Source organism: Clupea harengus, chromosome 7 (genome assembly GCF_900700415.2).
Source record: "Clupea harengus chromosome 7, Ch_v2.0.2, whole genome shotgun sequence".
NCBI classification, from domain to species: Eukaryota; Metazoa; Chordata; class Actinopteri; order Clupeiformes; family Clupeidae; genus Clupea; species Clupea harengus.
The window spans coordinates 11,666,973-11,690,525 of record NC_045158.1 but is presented as its reverse complement, the minus strand read 5'-3'; the positions used below and the strand labels follow the sequence as shown (position 1 = coordinate 11,690,525).

The 23,553-nt window shown below is 44.8% G+C and overlaps 1 protein-coding gene and 1 long non-coding RNA gene across 2 annotated transcripts in view; both read right to left on the bottom strand.

Annotated features, from left to right (window-relative positions):
- Nucleotides 1-23,553, bottom strand: part of grid2 (glutamate receptor, ionotropic, delta 2) — a 287,411-nt gene that overhangs the window by 165,665 nt on the left and 98,193 nt on the right. The gene's annotated exons all lie outside the window — the stretch shown is intronic.
- On the bottom strand, nt 1,191-2,194 carry LOC116221085. The gene is made up of 2 exons (XR_004164011.1): nt 2,010-2,194; nt 1,191-1,928 (listed from the first exon to the last, which is right to left on the bottom strand). It is a non-coding gene; the product is annotated as an uncharacterized LOC116221085 (long non-coding RNA).

The following is a 23,553-nucleotide window of genomic DNA, read 5'->3' as shown; positions in this document are numbered from 1 at the left end:
CTGACCATCGGGGGCACGCTTAAAGCGGCCCTCCCTATATGGCTGCGGGGCGCGAGATTTACCAATGGGCTGCCCTAGATGTTGGACCAGCATATCTAGTTGGGCTTGTTGTTTCAAAACTATTTCTTTTAACTCTGCCATCTCGGAGGGTTGAGCAGCGGTGGCTTCACACTGAGACATACAAGGTGCCTCACTTCTACGCCCCGGGGCGCTATGAGTCCAGTCACGACTTGTCTGTCCCTCCTCCACCCACCTAGTGGCTTCCCATCTTACATCTAGCAGAGAAGAACCCCCATTAGCCCGTACCATTCTTTTAAGTTCCCTTCTTAACATCGGATCCCGCACATGCTCACAAAATGTATCTCTTAGCAACATGTCTGGATTAGCAATTGAATCCTGTTTGGACCGTTTCACCTTTGCCATAAGGTCCATTAATGCATGGGAAAACTCAAACAATGACTCAGTTTCTTTTTGCTCCCGGTCAAAGAAGCGCTGCTGCCAATATACATATGATTTAGAACATCCATACACCTCTTTTAAGACTGAAGTCATTTCTATAGGGTTTTCTCTAACAGTAACGGGTCTATATTTGACCTCGTTTCGGGCTTCGCCCTCTAAGTGATCATACAAAAACATTGCCTTCTCCAGATCGGACATGTACCTTGACCTAATGCAGCTCGGTGCTTCTTCAGTCCACTCCTCAATAGAGAGAGTCCCAGCTGTTCGGGAGCCAGAGAACTTAGGGCACTGTCTCTCTCTGGGCAGATATAGTGCCTGTTCTCTTCGCACTGGCAGCGGACCACCCCCCCCAGCATCATCATCTCCTTGTGCACCTGACAGTCTATTGTTCTCAGCTTGTAGCTGTGCCACACGTTGCCGTAGCTGCTGCAGCTGCTGTGCCCCGGAACCTCCATCGTTGTCCTCCAGGTCACTCATGTTGCCAGTTGCTGTTCTCTACACTCAAACACACACACACACATACACACACACACACACACATACACACACACGGTGCTGCTCACTGTGACCAACCAACAACACTTTAAAGACTAACAAAAGCGTCCTGCCGACTACGCCAAAATGTAGCGCCCCCTAGTGTACAGCTGACTACGCCACCCCTTGATCTCAATTTGTCTGTGCTAAGGCCAGAGCAAGGGGAACTCTGTCTCAATAATCCGTACAGACACAGGTTCTTTAGAAAAGTATAAAAATAGTCTTTATTAATACATGGTATTAAAAGTGTTGGTTTGGGTTGGTCAACAGTAAAATAAATAACAAGGGAATACAGTGGGGGATCGCCAAGCTAACGGCACAGGAGCCAGAGAAGACAATGAGAACCACAACTAGAAGGGTTAGGGTCCCAATCACACGTGATCACTGTCTATAGACACACTGCAACTAAATGTCACTCTGATAAACTTAATTTAAGGACTTAAGACTTCATGCTTCACAGCAACTTCCTGTCACACGTCTAAGCTACACATTAAGTGCAAGAGGGGGAACTAGGGAGATTGCCTTCTCAAAAGGGCCCTGTATGTTACCCTGGCTCCACCACCACCGAGGCTGGCTACACGAGAGGGAAGGGGGGACAAAACATAGGAATAAAAGAAGAAACCACTCTAGCCTGTGATGTACAATAACTGCACTCTCACTACAATACTCGTTACAATCAACAGGCTAGAGGAAAAACAAACCAAAATCTAGTTAAGCACTAATCACCACCACAATCATACGTGTAGAGAACAGCAACTAACAATTCCCATTGCCGTTAAACACGTCTGCCGCTCACGTTAGTCAGTGAGGAACACTGCGTTTGTAGCAGGTACCCCACGGCAGCCACAATACCCAGCGGGTGCTTGCATAGGGAAATGGTCCCGCAAACACTGGTAAAACACGGTTGGGTCAGCGTCTGCTCCCACACACACACGCTATTAAAACAAACATTCCTTAGATTGCTAACCGCAGTGAAATTAGCATCAAGAACGAAACGCGTCAACAGACCTACTCACAGCAAGACCGCACCCACAGCATGGCTTCCTCACACCGGTGCCGGCAGCAGAGTGACAACATACCGTGTAAGGACCCCCAGGTGTCTATATATACGCCTGCCTCCAAAGCATTTAGATGGCCTACCAGATACCCACTCCACCCCCCAATTAGTGACGTGATTGGCACTAGGAAGAGGGCGCTCAGGGCAGAGAGAGGCTAAGGGACCTAGTCCTAGCCTGGTGCACAGGCTACATATGCATCGATAATACCCTTGTGTTTCTCATGGAAATGTATAGCAATGAAGAAAGCAAATGAGATTTAAAAGTCAACACATGCTGCACTGGCATTAAACAAAGCTTCACAATATTATCTAATATGCAGCGGGGCTTGTGCAAGACTTAATGCATTGTCAGCCAGGGCCCTATTCATGCTGCATTATCAAACGTGCGACGCCAGGCCATGGGATACGGCACTCCTGTGGCCAGAGGGGCTGCGGAGAAAGGGGAAAAAAACGGATATAATCTGCCTCCCAACCTACATAATAAATGCACGTTTTCCGGATTTAGGTCTTTGGAGTGTAATCTGGTGGCTTGTTTGTACTGCTGGCGGAGAGGTTGTGTCGGGCCTGACCCACAAATAGAATAAAGCTGTTTTTTTTTCCTTTTCCCTCTTCTTCTTCTTCTTCTTCTTTCTGTGGTGCCTCCACACTACTTGCAGTCCGTGTCATTAATAACAGTGGTGATTATCTCTCCCCCTGGGGGGTTCACAGCCCACACACACAGAGCACAGCACAGCAGCCCTCGTCGCAGGAGTCTTAACGAATGCCTCACCTAGTGCCTCGTCACGCCACCAGCCACCAGCCCCCAGACACAGGCGAAGGACAAAGTCAAATACAGTACATGAAGAGAGAGACCAGCTAAATAAATATATAAATATATAAATAATAAATGAGACTGCAGTGAAGTTTTCAAAGGAGTCCTAATCATTGTGGCTGTTTGGCAATCCAAACAAGAGAGAGAACCACAAAGAGAGAGGGAAAGGCAGACACAGAGAGAGAGAAAGAGAGAGAGCGAGAGAGAGGGGAAGAGAGAGAGGGAAAGGGAAAGGCAGAGATAGAGAGAGAGAGCATGGGTTGGTGAGAGAGAAACAGTGAGAGTTGAAATAAGGTGGAGGAGTAAAAACTGAACTACTGTGACAACATGACAACAGCACAACAGCAGGAGAGGTGTGTTTACAGCAGCACTGTTGACCTTCTCATACCATGTACATATCCCCACATGACGCACACATGGATAACCACAAGAAGAAGCAGACACACACACACACATGCACAAATAATCAGTTATGAATTGATGCAGAATCTATGCATCTATGCATTCAATGGTCCCTCTTTGCTGTAACACCACAATGCAACAATTCTGCAACAATTCACAACTGATTATGGCCTGGCTGGAAACGCATCGTGTGTACATAAGCACAATGGTGAGGAACACCAACGCATTTTTACTTGCATGCCACATTTCTTTTCCAACATACCAAATGCATTCATCGGAAGAACAGCATTAATATTCTTTTAAAAAGATACTAATACACAGAGGGAAATGGCAAAAGGAAGGGGAAAGAATATCACTGGTTATAACTGGTCATTAAATATCTGGGCGTAAAAACACAGCTTTTCTCTTCAGCATAAACACCACCGATTGATAATGAGTCGACAGACTGAGGCGTACAGGGCAGCAGGATGCCCATGATTGTTGTAGGATCAGTCATTCATCACTTAGAGACGGACACATCGTCTATCATCATGACGCTCTGCTAATGATCCGATGCCTGTGTTTAAAAATATACATCTCATCTTCTCATTTATGTGGTTAATGTAAAAACATGCATCGCCCCTGACATGAAATATGACACATTATGGTCTTGATGGCAGTGTGTAATCAAGAAAAATGCAATGTTTGAACTCTGACTGGTAATTGACATCAATTGAAATCCAAAGGCAGAATTGCAGGCTTGCTTCGGGAGATCTGAGTGTTTGTCAGGCAAAAATAACGAATTCATCTAATTTCACCCACTTAACATTAGGCTGTTTTATATTATATTATAGAAGCCTGTATTATAGTGTATTATAGAAACGTTTCAAAGAATTGACTAGGTCATACGAAAGTCATTATGATTAAAATAAGGAAAAACTAGGAATTCAATTTCTCAGAGGTGTATGTTTGTACATCAACACTGCACAGTGGTGCTGAGCCAGACACCGAGTTTCACTAAAGTGTAACCTACCACAGTGAGCATGCAGATGGTTCTCCTATTGTCTTTGTACGTCTGAGTGAGGCAACTTTAATTGCAGAATCTGAATGCTGCTGTCAGTCAGAAGCCTGTGAAATGCGGGAGCCATGCGGATGCCCCCCCCCCCCCCAAAAAAAGGGAAACACAAAGGAGGAAATAACAACGGAAGTGCAAATGATCACAGGTGTGGAGGAATCATGTAAACAGTGGCGGTTTGAAAGAGGGGGAAATAATCAGGGTGGGTGAGTTGCCAAACTGAAACATCCTGGAGCGACGTGACCGTAACCCTGATTTCATTTTCCATTTGGCTTTCCTGGAGTATTGTTCGCAACACACAAAGCCGCTAATGCCCCTCCTGTCCTGCAGAAGGACCAGCAGCAGTGTAAGAACCACGGCAGCGAGCACCGTCACTGAGGGGAAATCCAACTCTGTCCTGTGCATCATGTAAACAGCATGAATAATGGAAGGTGATAAAAGCTGTGGTCTGGCCACCAATATGCTCGCAATCCCTGTGCTACAGTTCAAACAGATTTACTCCCTTTCTCCCTGCAAAGAAACACACAATTTTACACACACTCACACAGATGGCCTCATACGTACACACAGCAGATTGTGGACAGGCGTATATATATGGATACCCATATGACACACACATGGATAACCACAAGAAGAAGCATACACAGACATGCACACACACACACACACACACACACACACACACACACACACACACACACACACACACACACACACACACACACACACACAGCTTAACTTCTACAGCTGAAATTCTTGAATTCCACTTGGCTGATTATATAGCATTCTGCCTGCACACCTCGCTAATTCTCCTTCCATGACACTACAGAATATACAGTACAGCCCTCCTCAATATCACATGCAAACTGCAGCCAGAGCAGCAAGAAAAAAGCTGGCTTCCTCCTGCACCTAGGGGGTGCTGGGTGTACAATGTCTGAAAATATGTCCACCAGAACCCATCCCCAAAAAAAGGCCACTGCAATATAGAGTAAAACAGGAAAGCAATACCTAATTTTACCCAAGCAAACCATGACAGATTACCTCTGCTTATGTTTTAATATCCCTGAGAGTTTCTATAAATCACGGGGGCCTTCCCGTTTCTCTAGCTTTGCCTCACATTACCGCGCATGGACCCAGCAGAGCTGAATCAGGCACAAGAATAGAATCTGTTTTTTTATTATTATTGGTTGGCTGGCTAGATTAAAGGGACGTTGTTTAATGCATGTCTATAAATAAATAGTAGTCTTCTGTCCTAGACGTATACTGTCTGGTATGCATCAGACATAATATTTATTGAGCCCCACAAATTGATAACACATCTTTTTTATCACAGGCCTTCCTATGAATTTACGGAACCTGTCAGATGGCGTTTATTGTGGCAGTATGAAATGCATTCATTTGTGAAACATCTCTCCTGTCCACATCCTTAAAAAACACAACACAAAGTCAAAAACAAATCAGGGGAGCATGTAAACAAACAAATAAACATGGAAGCAAATAAATAAACTACACTGACAGGCCTTGACATCATGTACTTTATCCTGGGCAGTGGTGTGCATGCGCAGGGGTCCCAGGTGTGTGTATGTATGTGTGTGTGTGTGTGTGTGTGTGTGTGTGTGTGTGTGTGTGTGTGTGTGCGTGTGTGTGGTTTCCACTCCCATCCCTTCATAAGGGGATGTATGTTTTGACGCTGCAGCTGCAATGCTTTGCCTGGTCAAAGCCCCTGCACAGAAACGCAGCCTGTGGTCTCGTTCTTTACCCTTGCGACCTCTACAGGTTCACCAGTAGGTCAAGCCTCACCCGGGGGGGACGGGCCGCTTGAGCTGCTCTATTCCATGCTGTACAAGACAAGCCCAGTCCTCTCTACTCAGCTGTGCTGTCCTATGTGTGTCTGCTCTCGTCTAGTCTGGGCAGTTCTGTTCTGTGTTGTGTGGGATCACGCTGGGGAGGAGAGTGAGGTGAGTCGCTGCACTCTCATGACGGCATCAGGAGCAGTGCGGCAGGCCATCCACCAACTTCTCAACGCATGAGGGACTTAAGGAAGGGGAAACCACAGCGGAAGAGGAGGACGAGGAGGGAGATGAGGGTGGGTGGGGGAGAAAGGTGGGGAGAGGTGGTTGGGGTGGGGAAGGCTGGAAGGGAGTAAGTGATGAGGGCGTTTAGGGCGGTGAGAGCGGGGAGTGGACGAGAGCAAAGAAAACGAGGGACGTGGCGGGTGGATGAAGAGGTGGGGTGAGGATGTAAGGGGTGGTGGGGGTTGGGGTTGGGGAGGTGGTGGATGCGTACGCTCTGGCTCGCCATCTCTGCTTCTCCTGAGCTCCAGCTCCTCCATTATCAAGCAGAGAAATTGTGTCCTATTAATTATTTCATGCCTCGATTCATTATTTATGCCGGCTCCTTTAAAAACCTGGCAGAACTGCGGAAAATCAGACAGACAGTGAGCTAAGTAACTAACTTTTGGAGAGGAGTGCAGATTCTTTGATATAAAGAAAAAAAGGAGAAGACCGTGAGGAAAAGAGGACAGCGCTGGGCTGCATTCCAAACCTCCGCAAGAATTTATGCCAGCAACTTGACCATTCAGGTACAATAAAATGACCTACTCTTTTAAATCGACCAGAGGGTCTTTGTCTGTGCTTGACCCTCTGTTTTATTGAATTTTGCCTGGTCCAAGCAAAAAGGACTCTCACACAATTGGGGGCACTGTTGCTGAGGAAAAAACAAAGAAAAAAAATAAAAGTCAGCGAGTGTACATATATTCATGTAGGCTGTGTGGGTTTTTCTTTTATATGTTGCGTCCAAGACCCTCCATCAAGCAATCATTCCAACAAGGGCACTGCATGGGTTCAGAATCAAATTAAAACAAACCGTTCACAATAAGTGCTGCGGGACTAATGAGTGTTTTGGACATTTTCAAAACACCTCCCTCTGGTACCCACCAGACCTGCGCTTATAGGCAACAATTACAGGGATGACATCACGCTTCTGAGGCCTATGCTTTCTGACAGGCAGCCTGCCAAGGCTAATTCATCCTCCCCTGTCCTCATCCTCCGAGTTCAGCCATTAAATGAAAAACACGTGCCATCAGACACCCACTAACCCAGCCCAGCCCTGCCCCACCCACCCACCAAACTCCAACCACCCACTATTTGCCAGCTTAGGCTAATGTTAGCGTCTGCAGTGAGGTGCCTGCTGTTCAATGTCTTCATTTTGCTCTCTCTCTGTCTGTCTCTGTCCCATAGTCTCACTGCCACCGTGCACACATCTCTCCACATCACTGCGTGCGTGTGGGCGCACTCCTGTCCAATCTCGCCGCCGCTGCTCCCTAACGTCTGCTGAATGGAGTGACCCTGCAGTCTCCAGATGATTCCGGATTGTTCTGGCCAGGCCGGCGCTGCGTCTGCGTGCCTGTGGTGGCGTCTCTCCTCAGCGCCTGTGTCACAGGTGATTCATCACGCAGGTGGAGACCTATTACGAGCCGACCTCCCGCGGGGCTCGCTCTTCTGAGCAAATCAGCAGTAAAAAGGCCGCCTGCGCTGACTGGCTCTGACAGACACAGGGGGGGGGGCATTTCCCATCCGCTAGGCCCTTGGGCTCCAGGTGCGGGCAGGTGTGTTATGTGGCAAAATCCGGGCCTCCTGTTTTATTGCTCTATACCTTTCTGTGTGTGGGGGGGGGGGAGAGACCTTTTAAACATCCACACGAACAGTAGGAGGGAAAGTGGGAGCAAAAAGCCTTCATCATCCAACACAATGATTGCATCTTTCACTTACTGAAATCATCATTTTCATGTAATGACATCCACAGCAGGTCAGAAGGACTTAACACTTGGTGTCACAGTTAAGGCAGAGAAATCTACGACTGCGTTACTGTGTGGCCACGCAGTCGCTTCGACGGAGTCGCGAACCTTTCGAAGTTCTCCGTCGGTTGGTGGGTGTCGCAAAGCAATTCACCACTAGAACAGTAGGGGGCGCAACATTTTTTCCCGAAGACCAGCCAATCAAATCGCGAAGCTGAAAAAAGATGCCAGACCAAACTCTGTAGATGGTCGTATTTGTACATAAAAGTTGTTTGTTTTTTTTTGCCTCGATTTTTTTAAAGTTACCAAGGAATAGACACTGTGCAATGTAAAAACCCCCGTTATTGTACCTTAAAATTATGTCTGAGAAGATTTGCGAGGTGTCTGAGCCAGCTATCTAATGTTAGCATGCTACTACCCTCAAGGTAAACAGCGATGGATTGGATCCGTACGCTCTCCGGTGCCTCGACAGATAGTTCCAAAATTTGGGAGGTGCACGTCAGGCCACGGAGAGGTGCTCGGAGAGGGTTTGCAACGACGCAGAGGGCTCTGCGTGTCTGCGTGTCTGCTGATACACACGACCATAGATTAGGCTTTACACCAGGGTATGTAACCCTGTTCAATTCAATACAATTTAATGAAATTAATTTAATAAAAAAAATGAATTCTACAATGTTGAAGAAAGGCATAAATATTGTGCATAATAGTAAAACCAGCAAAACAATTAGCTTTAAAAACAGGAGTCAAAGTGATGCTAGTATACAATACAATACCAATACAGGGGAAAAGTGTAAATGCTGCTGTAGGAACAAAGGCTGGCGGTCATGGATATAGTCAGTATCTTAGCAACCATTTAGAATGTCAAATAAAGAAAATTTAATAATTACTGCTGCAGTAATCTAAAGGACAAAAATGCCCTGACTTGATAGTGTTGTAAAATATTCCTAATTCCTAACTCTCGTCACATTCCTATTCTCTTACAATCCCTTTCTCTCTCTCATACACCTGTCTGCTTCTGTTATTGTAGCTTAAATAGCACAGCACTCATTATGCTCTCTCTCACCCTCTCTCTCTCTCTCTCTCTCTCTCTCTCTCTCTCTCCCTCTCTCTCTCTCCCTCTCTCTCTCTCTCTCCCTCTCTCTCTCTCCCTCTCTCCCTCTCAGAGCCTCACTGACCAGGATGCGTCTCCAGGGCACCCTGAGCCCCTGACAGTAGAGCCCACGGAAACCTACTCTGACACACATGACTATGACTTCCTATTCCCTGACAGTGATGTATGTTTCCCCTTCTTTTTCCTCCCCCTTCACCTTCTCTTCCTCTTGTGTAAGAGGGACCAGTTGTATTTCAGAGAGAGATCGCTGCCTTGTCTTTTTGGCCCATGTAGCAAGCGTGCTGACAGAACAGATCTGTGTTAGTGTCATGCTCAGCCTACATGGGGAATAGAATTTCTATGTTCTGTGCATAATTAAATATCAGTGCTCGAAAGATCAACTTGCCAAAACAAGAGGGCCCCTTTTTATTTATTGAGTAGAAGGGACTCGAGCGAGTGTAATGACCCGGTACTCTGCAGAAAAATACAAACAATTACTCAAAGTGAGAAGCACACTGAAGGAATAGGCGTGTTGCATTGACACTTGAGGGAAATAATCCACACTGGTGTGAGAGGCGGCGCATATTTGAATGAGGTTCACACTAGCATGTAGCGGCAGTCACTTTTAAAAGCTAAAGCGCTCTACCCTCTGAAATTGGATCAGTTTGTCTCCGCCTCGTTTTTAATGGATGTCTCCCCGTCACGCAGGGAGCGCTGCGTCCGGATGACAAATCCTTTGCCTTCCCCTTCAGCATCGGTAAAGCGCCATCAATATCTTCAATGTGACATTGGTCTTTATTGCTAAAGCCGTGTCTCTGAAAGCCATAAAATGGACTCAATCTCACTTATCCCCCCTCCCCCAGACACATACATGTTGCATAATCTATGGAGGATACTTGCCCTGGACTGTTAGTCGAAGTAAAAGCCATTGACACATGTCCTCTCTCCCCCACACATGGAAAGACGGCAGAGACGGCAGAGACACTGCATCGGGACTCCCACTTCACTTCTCACTGGTGTTCGTCGAAGCAGGCCAAGACAGAGCAGACAGAGAGGGCCGCTAGAAGGCCAGGCCACAGGAGGCCATGTGCTGCTAAATGCACAGTGAAAAAAACAAAACATACCTTCCTTCGTTCAGCTAACTTCAACCATTAGGAATACATGAAAGCACAATCGACCTCTTGCGCGCACAACGAGAACGATGGCTTCAGTGGCTGCGTCGCTAAGGGACCTCTGGCAAGGCAGAGTTGCCGGGTAACGGATGGCTCGGCTTCACACGGAAACCCTCAGTGAGGTCCAGCTGGGGGAACTGGCACACATACCTAGTAAACATCTGGATGCACCTGACAGCCAGCATCAAAGCCAAGAAGCTAAAACAGCTGTACCCTACAGAGATCGTTGTTACAGACAAATACACTTTTGGCACAAAGCGCATGCAATCCAGCACAGAGCATGCTCGCACTGTCTGTGTGAGAGTACTAGAATAAGAAAAAAAAAAAATGTTTCTTCAAATATTTACATAAAGGTGTGACGTGGAACCATCATTAGATCAAGTTGTCCTGTGAGTACATGCTTGTATGTGACAGGTTGACAGTTACATATTGTTGCCTCACATGAAACAAAAAGCAACAATAGTTATGCAGAGCAGGGGGATTCATTTTGGCTCTGATCTGAATGGAAAATGAGAGCTCGCTCTCTGAACACAAAGACATATTTGCATAGTTTAGAGTAGCAAGCTACGCTCACCTCGCCTAAACACTCGTGGCGTAGAACAGACTGATACTGAAACAGTCAGCAAACAGGAAAGTTGAGATAGGCACATGCAGACCCCTGGCACACAGAGAGGTCAGGGTTTTATGGCAGTGGCCAGCATTAAAGAGAGAGCATGGGACCGAATTAGCCTTCGATTGATGCAATACTGGTGCAATGCTGATCACGTCTGTCATAAATGCAATGATCACGGTGTTCCTGCAGTTATGACTGCATGAACATCCCAGCATCCTGCTCAGCTGAGAAAAGGAAGTCATAATTAGGCTTCCTAAAAGAATAACGCTCTACACTCAATTCAAAGTATCACACAATTTCAACACAATTTGAAAGCTTATTATATTGTAAGCCTCCATTTTCCCTGTTGAAGGATCTCTTCCTATATGCTTTCAACCTCCATGGTATCTAATTTTGGCTTAGCTTTGTACTCCCAGGGCTTCCCACCTTAAGCACCCTACAAACAGGATGCCCTTCCCTGATGCCTTTGTGTCTCACGTTTATAGCTCCTATTTTCGGCTCCTATTCTCTAGGCATTCTAATTAGGTCTCCTATTTTAGGCTCCTTCGCTCCATATTCTACCACATGTATGCTCCCTACCTAGCGTTTATCCATCATCTATACTGCCTACCCCTGGGCCCTTACGTTAACTGGGCTATTTTAAGCTCTATGGGTAAAATACAGGACACATTATTCCTCTGCTGTAGGTTCCTTGTTAAGTTATTTTACGTATCAGTTCCCTCTCTCTGGAAATGACTTGGCAGGTGGAGCAGTGGTGTGGTTCCAGTAAGGGATAGTCATTCAGCTTAGGATCAAACTTGGTTTATCGACATGAGGCCTAAACAGCAGCAGCAGCGGCTCTGGGTTTGCCGGGAGGACTCCGTTGGTCTTCACAGTCTCATGAAAGAGGGAATTTCCCAGAGAGACAATCTTGCGGTAGTCTTTCCCATTAATCTTTAAAAGAAAGCTAGCATCTAAAGCACACTCGGGCCAGCTGGCACAGAAAGCTGAACAATTAGCATTGTTCTCACACCAGAGAGCAAAGCAAAGCCGAGAAGAGTGTCTGCAAAGAGAGCCCAACGCCTAAGCCATTACCAGGAGAACATATTGTATTTACAATACTCTGTCTGCAGCATGTCTGCACAGCCTAATACACAAATGAACCGGAGCAATGCTGCATTCTGGCAAATGTGTTATTTTGACAATCCAACTTCACAGGGAGCCAGGCTGGCTGAGGCACTCTCTGGACCGTATGCTATCACCTGCATGTGGATCACAGGCTTGCAGCCCCGCTGGGTCTCTCCTTGTTGCTTCTAAAAGCCCATCTGGTTTTGGAATGGAACAGGGGAAAGATGTGTGTTGTGTGTGTGGTAGAGTGGTGGGGGGTCCTGGGTATAGTCCTTCTTTTGTTTGTCAACTTTGTAGAAATGCACGAGACAAGATTTAACTGGAACTACGATTGACATCGGAGAGATTTTGTTAATGAATACTGCAAATAGTAAATTTCACACTACAAATGAGTATGTGCACACGCATATATGATGCTCTTTAATGCATTAGTATTAACATAACAATTTCACTTTCATTAACATTACTATTTAATTTAGATGAGAGGAACAAGTGTGCTCACGCACAGTACTACTCATTAGTCTTGAATGGAAAACAACAAGAATGCAGTCAAGCACTGCGGCCCGCTGCTTTCAGCTGCATTAAGCATGTGACCTTGGCATTCAGTACGATTTAACATCCCCCGAAGGATAAAACATACCAGATTATAGCCGGAGGGACATGTTTCTCAGACATCAACGGCAACACATAGACAACCATATGTTGGCGTATGAGGGAAACAGCCCTGCTTAGCATGCTGCCCTGACACATACTGCTCAAATCCTTGAGGAGAGGTTGTGGGCCTCACGGATCTCCCTCTCATGCGGAAGGCTATGAGTGATTCTGGGTCCTCCAGGGGAATGGGTAAAGCAAATGTGAGCACAGAGGCATTGCCAGCACCAGAGAGAGAAATGCTGAGGTGAGCACCTGACCTGAGCCGTACTCATCAAGGGAGCTACCCTCGTGTTCAGCCTCCCGTGCTCCGCATCCACTTAGCATCACTACACAGGTGTGTGTGTGTGTGTGTGTGTGTGTGTGTGTGTGTGTGTGTGTGTGTGTGTGTGTGCGTGTGTAACGCCACGACATGACAGGACAAAACACCACACAGGGATCTGAACATCTGTAAATTGCTTACCTTCAGAGAGGGAGTCAGCAAGTCAGCAGAACAGGAATGCATGAAAAAAGGGACAGAGGGGAGAGAGAGGGGGGAGGGAGAGGAGGGAGGAAGGGAGAAAGAAAAAGAAAGATTAAGGATTACAGCAGTACTTTAGCTAAATATAAATGAGCTTAAGAAACACTAAACAACAGAACTTGTTCCAAAACACACATTAGACATTCCTGTTCAGCACAGCACAATGGTTACTAATGAGAATTGTTAGATTACACTTAACACAACCCAAAACTGTTCTTGGTGTCCGATTCATGTTTTTTTGTCTCCGTGTGAACATTTTCTTTGAAGGCAGATGAATATTTAATCCCGTAAAAAAAAACTAAACTCATTTTGACCATGTTGTTGTTCTGTACTATACAATTCCCCATGGAAAGAATCATCCTCATCTTCCCCTCGTCTTGTGCTGAAGACTTGTATGTGTTGCATAGCTATCCAGGCAACTCCCTTGGAGACGCCACTCCATTGATTTTCAAATGTGATTATCTCACAGAAGAAGTTCATTGCTTGGAGATGAACGACTGTTAAATGTCACGCTGAAATGCGAGAGGGGACCAAGCCAAACCATTGCTAAATGAGCTCACAGAGCATGGGGACTAAATGTTTTTTTTAATCCCCCCCCCCCTGGGAATCCTCCCCCCTGTCTCTTTCTCTCGGGGAACATATTTTTTCAGAGGAGATGAGATGCAGAGGCTTCTCTGTCTGGTGCTGTTGGATCAGAGACGTGTGGGTCATTACCCTGTTGGCTGTGCAGGTACAGTATTTACTGATTATCTAACAGCACTGAGCGGACGGGCCACAGTCTGCTGCTTTTCCCATTTCAGAGACAAAAAGTCAGCTAGATTATTTCCATAATTGGCAATATCCAAAGGAAGCCTCCATGAAATTAATTTGTCTGTGCAGGCTATTGCAGGTGACACTGCAAGCTGAGTTAAAAGAGAGAGAGCGGGAGAGAGAGAGAGAGAGAGAGAGAGAGAGAGAGAGAGAGACACACACACACAGTGGGGGTGCAGAGCAAGCAAAATATCGCCTTTACAACACAATATAAAACAAAATAACAAAGGCAAACACAGTGACCACCCACACACAGCAGTGTGTTGGCAGGAGGGAAGCTGGGAGGTTCAGAGAGGAAGAGACAGGGGGTTGGGGTGTTGGGTGGAGCGACTCGCAGCATCACAAGCCCCCCCACCCCCCCCACCCCACACAGCTGTTGTGAGGTGACACAAGTGCGTGAAAAAAAAAGAGAAAGGTGTGCCTCTCCCCCTCGTGAGTGAGTGGAAGGACTGCTGTGCCAGCTGAGCAGGAGACGAGTGAAGGCGCTTCCCTCTCCCTCTAATGTACCAGCAGCTATTATCGTATGCTACATGCGCTGACGCTCGGGGTGGACAGAGAAGGCAGTCCTCCCACTGCACTTTCAGTTTACCGTTTTTTTTTTTTTTTTCTCTCACTGCGTCGTCTTAGGGAAGCCTTTGGTAGTGACTGCACTGGAGTTGCCACACACGACTGTCACAAGCCCTGCATGTCATTGTCAGAGAAGTCTCTGGGTGTTTCTGTCGACTGTCAAACATGTCAGGCATCAGTGATGCCCTCTGGCTACTAGCATATACATTTGTGTATCGTTTCAAAGTCTTAATGAAGTTACACAGAAGTCACAAAGCCCCAGTAGGGATTACAGAGTGTATTACAAATTTGTAGTCGGATCTATAAAAAGTGCATTCTGCCTGTAGAATTGCTTTATGCGCTCAGAATGTTTGCAAATTGAGTGCAGTCACTGATTTATTGGACCACTGTTCATGTATAAGTTGATATAGCTTCATCACACCATAAAGAAAGGTGAGACACCACATGTCACAGTGGACCACTGCATGTCCAAGTCAGGGGCACTAGGCTTTCTCAGAATCTAATTCTTACAATGGGCTAGCTTGTGCTTGGTTAGAAAATCAGTTTTCTTTTGTGTGTCAGAGTGTGTGTATCGTATTTGTTGGGGGGTCGATACGTTAGGGGGGTAACCACACTGACTTTAAGTTATAGAAGCCACAAACATGACCTGGGTGTGGAAATGGGGTGGGAGTGAGGATGGGGGTGGGGGGAGGGGGCAGAAAAGCTGATCCTGTGGATGTGAAGGCTCGCTGTCTCCCTCTCAAACAACTGCTTCATATTAACACGTGTAAGGAATATGGATAAAGGGGTGGAAAAGGAGGAAAGAGGCACAGAAACTAAAGTGGCAGAATGTGACATGATGGAGGGGAAAGTGATACAAAAATAGAGGAATACAATAGAAAAAGTGCTAGAGAGAGAGAGAGAGAGAGAGAGAGACAGAGAGAGAGAGGGAGAGAGAGCTAGAGAGAGAGAAACAGAGAGGGAGGGATAGAGAGAGAGAGCGAGAGAGAGAGAGAAATGGGACAATGAGACCACCGTCACACCAAACTGTGCAGGAAAAAGCAATTTATCTGTCCAATAAATATGTATCGTAGGCAATATATATGGTAGGATACAGTCATCAGTTTTCAGACTATATGGAAATAAGATTGCGACCTTATTGGAATGAAGTTAAATCTTGCGTGATGAACCGATACACCATCCGGCGGCATGGAAGACACTGAGGCATTGTTCCCTAGCCAGACAGCAGGGAAAGGTCAGTCTCAGAAATAGCCCAGTGTCCACACAGACCAGCGAAATGAAAATTCAAGACAGTAACAATTTCAGCTTTTACATATTTACAGGTAAGCTATATGATATGGAATTCTGGGAATCAATTTCATGCCTGTAAGTGGTTCTCTGTGGTAAGGGACTAGCTGTGAAGCTATTCTCATTTTGTGTATTCAAATCCTCAGTTGGTTGTTGCTCCATTATTAAAAAAAAAAAATTAAAAAAAAACTCTTCAGGAAAATCCAAAAGGGCCAACAGCAGATTTCAAGAACCCCTGAAATGTGAAACTGGACACAAAGGCAGGCGAGCGAATGCCAGTCCAGGGCATTTTCTGAAGGGCAATTCCTCAACAGAGGGGAATTATTTGACCAAACACATAGTCTTGACCTTTCTCTTAATACCATAGAGCATTTTTTTTTTCAGTTTTAACACTATTACACTAACCGAACAGATGGCAATGTTCCTAATAGTAAATCGTAACATAAACGACTTAGCACCAGCACTTAGCACTAGGGAATATATCTCTTTCAGTCATCAGTTTTTCCACAAGTATGATTAAGTCCTTGTTCAGAGCCAAGTATAAGGTTAAATGTTGAATTATAAGGTCAGATATTGATCATGGAAGACAGCACCCAAGTTGCACTTTAAAGCTGAAAGGTAAAACAAAATTAGTGGAACTAAAACACAGGTGTACTACCTGCAAACAGTCTAATACCTGCAAAAGACACTACAGAAAGTAACCCCAGTTTATTTTTCTACATACTATTACATGTGATATGAAATCCACAGTCGAGTCAACATCAAAATACACCCACAGGGGGGAGTTGGTACAGGTACATATTTGGCCAGCTGTCTGACTGAAAATAAGATGTTCTGGCATTTCAGTTTTGACAAGCGGAAGTTACTGTGAACAAGGTAAGAGTGCAGGTTGGCACCAGCCGTCCTCCACGCATCTGCCCACATAAGCTTTCCATCCGCTGCTCAATAAGACAGCCCACTCTCAAACTAAATTAAACTCTGCGTCACCATCACAACCTAGAGACATCCATAATACTTGGAAGTGCGTTTTTGTAACGAGGCCCGGAAATTAATGTTGTTTTTTCCACTTATGCGTGTAATTAACTAATTATTCATAAATTTAACTTGAAAAAAAAAACTCCCATGGAAAAAAATGAGTCAAATGCATTGACCCAGTAAAGTGCTGGTGCCTATTAATAATAAGCTGCTCCTCTGACTCTGGGTTGAAGCTCATTTACTCGAGGACTGGAGTCTAACCTTCCACCCCCACCAGTTTTTTCTCTCTCTGTGAGTAGGAGGCCTGCCACCAGTAGCCTCGCCACTCCTCTTCTCATTACCACTGGTCCAAACAGCCATTAGCCAACGAGGACAATGCAAGCTTAAATGAACACGTTCAGCCACATTCAGCCACAGCCATTAGTCTCCCCTGTCAAGTGTTCTTAAGTGCTCATTATGAACGGAGCAAGAGTTTTTAAGCAATGTTCTGGCCAGCTCGGAATTTGCAAATCAAACAAAGCAATGTGGCGGGACACGCAATTAAATAATTTCGTTAGCCGCCAACGTCCACCCCACGATTCCATGCCGAGGTGAGATGGGCAGCGCCTTCCTTTTAGTCATGCACTGACCATTATGTTGTTACTCAACATAATGGTGGTCTTTTGAAAGCTCGGCTCAGCAGCTTACGACTTGTTTTTGAGAAAAACATAAAAGTAACATAAGAGTAACTATGCCTGAATGCAAATGCAAAACCATTAACAGTGTTTCCACCACTGGGCGGGAGCTTGCCGTCTTTCCAGAGGGCAAACGTGCATTATGTAGTGTAGGCTGAAGAGCCGTGTGTTTAGCATTTCCGAGCGAGCGACGGCTCCACCCCATCCATTTATGGCACTTTGCTTGATGACAACAGTTTATGCACTCTTTTTCCTCTCCATATACCTGGGGGGGGGATGTGTTTGAATCTTTGTGTCCATTAGGATAGACGAGGCGGTCCTACACAGACATATGTGTAGCGCTAATTGTACGCTTTGTGGCTTTTGTTGTTGGAGGGCTGGCATATCTAGGCCACAGCATTGAAGCAGACATGCCCTTAAGATGTGGTACCTACGCACATCTTTAACGGCGGCTCATTACAGTCTGTGTCAGTGTGAGTTTGTGCGTTAAATTACAATGCCGGGGTCGGTAATCAGGCGAGGGCTTTTAACGACTGTAACAACGTCGGTCTGTCTCCCTCACTGTCTATAACTGTCACAGTGTGACGCGGTAGATCCAGTGCTGACCGTAGAGAAAAGTCTTTAACCAAGTCGAGGAGGGGCTGGGGGAGAGAGAGAGAGAGAGAGAGAGAGAGAGAGAGATAGAAAAGAGAGTTGTCTATAGGCTTTCAGGCCATATATTCACTGTCTGTGTCCCTGCTGCATGTTTGTCCTGTGTTTTTGTTAGCATAGAAGTGTTTGGGACAAAACGGAATCATCACAGAGAGGAAACAAAAGAACAGAATGGTAGCAGAAGTAGCTTCTCACAGAGGTGGCTTAATTTGGTCCAAACCCCACCTTTTACTTAAGAAAAGATAGGTCATAAACAAATGACTGCGCACATTCTAAACAAATCTTGAATTCATTAAAAAAATAGAGGCGTTGGTATTTCAGTAATAACCTCAGGTCCCTTGAAAGGGTAATTGTCCCAATTCAATAGCTGAAAGAGGAAGAATTGTACAGTGCTTTTAAATGGACTAAATGGATATCACCCATTTAAAAGCTAATGATCGTTTACTTCTAAAGCATTTCGAGATAATTAGATTTCCAACTCTCCAACTTCCAAAGCGTGCATTTTCAAAAGAGTTCAAAAGAAATCAATGCTGTGCATACATACTTTGTAAAAGTGAATGGACAGTCCAGTGGAATTCTTTGGCAACCAATGGGCTAGAGGCATACATACTGCTTTATTATTTTTGATTTGATGGGCCTTTGACGCATTAGTCTGTACTTCAGCATCTTATTCTACACTCTGGTTGTGTAATGGTAGTGGGTAACCAACAGTACAAGGTAACCTACATGTACCATTATTGCTTTCTTCTTCAAAAGCAGACCTATTTCTTTTCTTATTCTTCATTATCTTCACTGTTCTGTAGCCTTATCTGAGTGCAATTGAGGGGAAAGGCATTTGAGCCTTTTGTTTTCCACAAAATGATGTTCCAGGAAACAAACAATTTTCAGGCTTGGGTGCCTTTGTCATTTTCAGAACATTATCTGATCAAGAAAGGAGTGATGTTGACCAGATAAAGTTGCCTCGCCTGCCGCGATAAAGAAACAAAAACGCCTGTAGATGTGGCATACGGCGAGGAAAAGTGTCGCCAGATACTGCCACTGCCTTTTAAATAACACCAGAGCTTAACTAGATGTGTTCTGTACAGGAACGTGGCCACTAAGACCCCCATTATTAAAGCTTATTAGAGGCAAGGCTGCCAGAGCAGAGCAGAGACAAGGGGACACAGGACCAGTGGGAGAGACAAAGAGGAACGGTCTTCCTCCTCCCATGTTGTGACATTATCCAAGTGTCGGCGGATATCCAAAGGGTGTTATTGGAAACCAGCTAGTGATGGGGGGAGATAATCCTCTGTGTTGGTTTTGAATGGGGACAGCCTCGCTAAGTCCAGACAAATGCAATGATAAAGCCGGCATAGCCATCATGACACGACCCGGCTCTTAATAAGTGTGTCTGGAAGCATAACAGGAAGCAACTCCTAATAAGTGCGTCTGGTGTCATAACAAGACCAGGCTTATAATAACTGTGTCTGGTATCAAAACAAGACACAGCTTATGATAACTGTTTATGGAGTCAACTCCACTGGAGTCAAAGAGCTCCATCTGTGATAAAGAATCACAGAACCCTGCAAGTTCCCTTGTGTGTGGCCTTTGGTAAAACTGAAAACAGTGGATTAAGATTGTGGTATTCATGGTTAGAATTGACAAAAAAATTCTAAGCTTAATTTTAGAGGGTGGTGTTGTATGTGAGTTGTATCACGGTTTTGCTGGCATGAGATTTGAAGTGGCGCTGGATAGGTGGTGTGCAAGGTTGCACTGAAAAGAGATCCAGTTAGCCCACACTGGACACGTGAGGTTGGGTAAACTAGAGAGACACTGGGTATATCCACCGACTAACCCCCTTCAACTACGGCACTTATCAGAGCTCCGCAGACATGGACAGCATTTCTATTCTGAGCCGCAGCGAAAATCTCTTCGGACAACTGAGTCAAAACAATTTGCACAGCCAACTGGAGTTTTACTTGAGGTTCTAAGGATGAGGGCAGCCTTGTTTAATATTCATAAGGGCTGCCATTTCCACACTGAGGCTTCCACAGTCTTTCACCATGATTCAGCCTTGACAGCTTTTAAAATCAACGATCGGGTCAGCACACGAAATGCTTAACTAGTGACTTTGTCAGATGCATTGTGCTTCAGTGCAGGGGCGCAGACATCAAGCCTAGCAGCTAAGGAAATCGATGTCTTTAGACTGGAATAAACTAGTAGGGAGGAAGAAAAAAATCAACAATTTTCTTCCTGTTGAAAGACAAAATGTAACAGTGTTACACAGTTCTCCACAGTCTGCGCATTGTGTAGTTAACTCCAACTCTTAAAACATAATGATAGATAAGATGCCATTCATACCAAATGGTTTGTAAATGGTTGAAAAATGTATTGAAAAGAGCTACATACATAGAGTACAAAGAAATTAGAAGTTAGAATTCACAGCGCTTGCCACTGTTCCTTAAAGCAAATCTTTCATCTTAAACTCCTGCACCCAAAAACACTCACCTCATTGTAACTAATCACTCTAAAGAAGAAAATTGCAAGTAAAATAAGAGACACAAATTAGCCCAAATCCCCTCCCATCATAATCAGACATACACGTTCTGACAAGAAGCACAGCTTTAGAAAAGAGACTTTCAGACATTACCCCAGGCTTACTTATGTGAATTAATCACAGACAAAAATAGTCAGATACTACAGACAAATAGATTCACACACACACACACACACACACACACACACACACACACACACACACACACACAATGTTGTAGCATTGAGATATAGATATTAGCATTAATGTTTTTATGCATTAGTTAGTTAGTTCGTTAGTTAGTTTGCCTGTGCTCTGCACAAAGCTAAAGTTCAAGCCCACTGCAGATTTAAACAGGCTTTGCCGATATAATCACAAGCCCCAGTATAGAGCTCAGGACTCACTCTGAGAGAGAGGAAACCCTGCCACTGATGGGGCAACATCACAGAACATTTCTCTCTCATGGTGGCGTCAAGTTGGAATGATGATTTATTAATTGCTGATGAATTTCATTAAATCCTCCCTTGACTGCATTCTCTCCCACCACTGCAGAGCGTCTCCGAAAAAAAGTAATAGTAAAAAGTTGATTGGCGTGGAAAAAATACATCATTTTTATTTCAATAAAGGGAGTGAGCTTTGTGCTTCTATGCTGATAAAAAAAATACAGCAGCACTGTGCCTTGGCTGGCCATAAGATAATGTTGCAAGAGAATTCAGGAGTCAGTTTTACTAGAATATGCCTTCTTTGATTTAACACATTAGCAACAAACAAATATGGTGGTTCATGTGTACCTTTTTGCGTGGGGTATTCTACAAAACCAGACGCTAAGGGTAGGCCCAATTATCATGAGCGATTTTACTGTTTCTGGTCAAAGAAATATTCTGTCCAAACAAACAGGATGATAAAGATGAAGTATATAAAGTAGAACGTCTTTTTGTCATTATCACAGTCAGTCAGGATGTATTATGGAGTCAAACTATTTGCATATATGTTAAAATGGCCATTATTTGCACCCCAAATAATCAGACAATTTCACCATTACTGACCAATGCGAAGTAATGCTATTCCCATGGCAACAACTCCTGTGAACTGCATCTATCGAAACCTCGGAGGATTAATGTTTCAAGTCCATGTCAGAGTGTGATGTGTGCAATTTTAGAAACGCAGCACACACACCCTGCAGTCATGATAAATGAATTCTAATCTCGCCAACATGTGAATCACGCACGTGGTTTCTTTCTGTGTTTTAACGTAGATCCCAGGCATTTGGTCTCGCACTCACTATGATGTATGCAGTAGTCACATGTCCCTGAATATTTCATCACAGTACACTGGATGCAAAGTGTCTTGGTGACACATCACTGAATTACTTTTTGTCCTGTATTATGTTACAAGCATCGCATTCCTTAAAAGAAAATGTATCCTCAATACCTCAAAAGAAATGCTTACTCTTTAAAAATGTCATGTGGTTGGGCGGGAGACACATGAGTGATAGAGTATTGCAAGTGGTTCTGCTGGATGTGGAAGCAAAGCCCTCACAACTGCTTGTTTGAAAGACTACTGGTGCAAATCTCCACATATGGTGCTATTCCATGGAATTAGATACATTTTTGTTCCACACAAACACACACACCTATAACATACTGTACATCACCCCAGCTTACCACTGTTTCAATAAAGGGCCAATAAACATAATTAGCTTCCTTCAGACTAACTCTCACAATAGCTCACAATCTCTTGCAATCCCCAATCAGCCATAACTGGCATAACACAAGTGAAACAGCCATGCACTATTAATGCGAAAGAGAGATCTAGCTCTCTTGCAAAATATGGTGGACGGGCATGGTAATGAACCGAGTTTCAATCCAATCTAAATGCGGATGTGAGTCCCCATTGGCAGCAGGGGTAAAAAGCCATTAATGACTTTTATGTCGTTTTTCATCCCACCCCCACCCCAACCCCCCCAAAGAAATAGCGCATATAGATAAATAAAGAGGCTGCGGTTTGAAAACGAGGACAGAATAACCAGAGGCGATGAGTTTGCTCTCGCCTCACAGAGGAAACACCTGAGGGAGAAGCCTTGAGCACCACCACCACCCCATCATCCTATTTCCACCCTAAGACATTGTTTCGTTTCACGTATCCCCTCCCCCGTGCCCTGAGAAAGGCGAGTTGATTTCTGCAGGGAAGAGACGCTGTTGACTGTAGGGGAGTGGGGGTGGGGTGTGGCGGTTGGAGAGGGGGGAGTGGAGTACAGCAAAAGAAGAAGGAAAAAACTAAAATGCCCTTTCAAAACAAACGCTGAAAGGTTTGGTGCATTGTGTCATGAAAATGGCTTTACGGGGTTTTCCTGCAGGGATTACGTATCAGCTGTTTCCTGCTTATCTATTTAGGCTCCTACTCCACGCTCCACGAGTCTGGCTTTTCAAATCTATATTTTTCCAGCTGATAACTAGTGCACTAGACCCCAGTTTGATGGAAATATACTACTCTGTGGTGTGATAAATACACTTTGGACTGTGAATCTAAGGAAGGAAATAATAAACACAGTGTGTGAACAGGACAAATGGAAAGGATGAAAAAAACATGATGAAGAGTATGATGAAATATTAACACATTTCTGGAACCAGTGTCCTGGAAGTTATATGTGTAGAGGGATGCAAAAGGAAGAAGAATTGGGTAACACTTTCTATGAAGCCCAGCGTTATAAGGCCCTATAAGGGCATTATAAGGGCCTTAATAATGACTTATAAAGTAGCTATAAGTCATTGTAGCAATCGTTATAACTACGTATAATGTCTTCATGAT